We start from the raw sequence: 2,817 nt of genomic DNA on the forward strand, positions 1-2,817 counted from the left end.
TTTTAAATTATAATTTTAAATTTATGATTATTTTTATTCTTTATTTACATAGTACCTAATCAACCGATTCAACCAGTGACCCACCAGTTAAACCAGTGACCCAGTAACCCAATAACCTGATCGGTTCGATTATCGGTTCGATTCTGACAACTATGATCTTATTTCTCAGCATTTTGTTTCGTATTTTTATTTTTTAATAATATTTAACCTTCTAAGATCTTACAAAAAAAATTAATATGCTAATTGCAACGATCCGTTAAATAATATGTCTATCACCTATCACTCTTAATTGATCATCACAGTTTGTAACACAAAATTTGTTTAATTATCTATTAAATTTTGAAATTTATATTTAATCATCAGCTCATATTCTATTTGGAGGATTCGCAGTTCCGCACAAAGTCGTTCTGGATAAATACATATCTAGAGTAATTAAAAAACGTGTTTGGTTGACTAAAACAAAATTAAAGATACCAACTGTTACGGCCCGGCCCAGGACTCCCGCGGGTCAACCCGACCCGAGCTCCACCCGACCCGGCTACGCACCTTTTGATCGACCCGGACACGCGTCCCGTACGGTTCACCCGCAGCTGTGGGATAGCGTTCTTGAGGATATGGGCCTGCCTTCCAGAGGGCCCACTACTGACGTGTATATAAGGGGAAGACTGGCTCTTCCTCCGAGGTACGTCACATTCTTACACCACCCTTATACTGAAATAAAAGTTAGTGGGTCTTCTCAATTACAAATTATTCATTATAAAGTTAAAATTTATCATTATAATAATTTGGACTTAAACCGACCACAATTATTCAACTCCATTGATTAAATCAATCAAATTTTGATTCTTTTTATAACAAAACTTTAATTCCCTATCATAAAATGTTAACCATAACTGGTCGTACTAATCCCTCACATCCTAAGTCAGACTAACGCTTACTTTGGTAACATTTTTATTTTTTAAAAATTACTAATAAAAATTATTTTCTTTAAATAAAACTTTTAGAAGTTGAAACATTTATGTTTTTGTAAATCAAATTAAAAATAACTTTTAATAAATACGAGCAACAACAATTACGTTTAGTAAAATAATTTACAAAATTTAAAAATATTATAACAAACATAAATGCATGACTTAAATTTAAAATTAATTCATGTATGAAATCATTTTAGGCTTTAGAATTTTGGTAAGTTCCTCCTTAGATACTTTTAAAACCATCCCCGATTTTCTCTGTGAATTTTTTTTATTTAAATGAGTTTATCAAATTATTGTTGATTATATATTTAAAAATTTAATATTTTAAATTTTACTAAATAATATAGTAATTATTTTAAATTTTAAATTTTTTTAAAATGATCTTTTAATTAACCAACAAATTTTTAATATTCTGTAAAGTTTGGAATTGAAGCAAAATTTGTGGATCTTCTTGAATTTTGACTCTAAGTATCACTACAATTACATCCTATATATAAGTAATATCGTAATGGAAAAAAAAAAGATGTAGTAGAAAAAAAAATAGTGGTATAACTTTCTTTAGGTTAACATACATAAATTTTGATTTTGAGCATATAACTTTGTTTAGGTTAATAAATACATACATTTCAATTTTAAGTATATATATATATATATATTCCAGCAAAATGTAGTAATGTAAGAAAAAAGGTTTTAGAATAGAAAAGAATAAGAGAGATTTTGAGAAGAATTAAAGGAGAGAGATAATTTTATGAAGAAAAAATAAAAAAAAATTATATAAGGACTAGTTTGACTAATTTTTAAAATTTGAGGGATGAAAATGACTTATGTCTAGACTTTCAAGGACTATTTTGACTAATAAATTTTTTTTTTATATGTCAAGTGACACGTGGCATGCCAAGTAACACGTGGCACGCCACGTGGCACTTAACGTGACACGTCATCATCCAATTGACGGAAGGACTAATTTGACTAACAGTTTATCTTTCAGGAACTAATTTGATTAAAAAAAACATTCGTGGACGAAAATGAAGATTGCGTGATCTTTCAGAGACGAATTTAAACATTAACCCACAGAAGTCCTTTTATTTACGAAACACAAAATGAAATACTTGTACTTTTAATAGAAAAATTTTATCAAACTAAGGCTAAATATACCTTAGCATAATTGAAGTAGTTTTAAATTTTTTACAGAAATCCTCCTATTCAAAAAATTATAAATTTTTTTATGTTTGGAATTTAAATTAAAACTTTTGAACTCATGAAGATAACTGGATCATCACTTATTCCTGTTCAACCAATATTAGGCACTTGAAATTTTAAATTTTTCACTATAACACCAGTCCATTATTTTTCCTAATGCACTTGAATATTTCTAAATAGTCCTATAACCTCTCCCAAGGCCTAGCAACTTTTTGTTTTAAAGATCAGTACCCAAACTCTTCAACTCTTGCCACCAATTTTTTCTTCACATATTATGAAGCCCACAAATTCCAACAAAAATGCATAGTCCAATTTTTGCCTTGGCTACAACTTTCAGCTGACGGCTCCCCTTTAGCATTGGCTTACCAAAATGACAATATCCAATGCAAGGACACACAAAAGGTCATTAAATTTATCTGCTAAGGTCATGGGTTCCACCGGTTCAAGGAGCACCTTGCACCATTCCTATTGGAGTCTACATCACAACCTTAACACAAAATCTACATCGTTCAAATTCTTTAATGTATATCTGAATGGCTCTGCACACTTACATAGCGCTATGCCAGTAAAGTGGCTTGTCACACCTGAAAACTTTCCTATTTCTAAACTTTATCCTTTTGTTTCCAATTAACTTTAACCGGTA

This window comes from Arachis ipaensis, chromosome B08, assembly GCF_000816755.2.
Source record: "Arachis ipaensis cultivar K30076 chromosome B08, Araip1.1, whole genome shotgun sequence".
NCBI classification, from domain to species: domain Eukaryota; kingdom Viridiplantae; phylum Streptophyta; class Magnoliopsida; order Fabales; family Fabaceae; genus Arachis; species Arachis ipaensis.